Here is a 505-nt window from a genome sequence, read left to right as displayed (position 1 = left end):
CTGACAAGAAGGGAGTTCCCCAGCTTGTAGGTATGCTGCTGGTTTTTCCTCCCCAGGTGCAATACCTTGCACTTGTCTGTATTGAAACACATCCTGTTCTCATCCACCCACCTCTGTAACCTGTCCAGATCTAGTTGTAGCCTGTCCCTCCCTTCTAGCATGCCCACTACTCCCCACATCTTAGTGTCATCTGCAAACTTGAACAAGGTGCTTTTCACCCCCTTGTCCAAGTCGCCGATGAAGATATTGAACAATGTGGGCCCGAGGACTGAGCCCTGGAGAACCCCACCGCCCACATCCCTCCAGGTTGAAAATGGCTCATCCATCACTACTCTCTGGGTGTGGCCCTCCAGCCAATTTGCAACCTATCTGACTTATAGTGGCATGTAAGCATTGACACCACACTTGCCTAATTTTTTAAAGAGGATGGGATGAGAGACTGTGTCAAAGGCCTTCCTAAAGTCCAGAAAGACTATGTCCACTGCAACACCTGCATCCAAGGCTT

The sequence above is a fragment of the Gavialis gangeticus genome, unplaced genomic scaffold, assembly GCF_001723915.1.
Source record: "Gavialis gangeticus isolate Ggan-Ray unplaced genomic scaffold, GavGan_comp1, whole genome shotgun sequence".
NCBI classification, from domain to species: domain Eukaryota; kingdom Metazoa; phylum Chordata; order Crocodylia; family Gavialidae; genus Gavialis; species Gavialis gangeticus.
The sequence above is the reverse complement of the archived record's forward strand: the minus strand, read 5'-3'. Positions refer to the sequence as shown.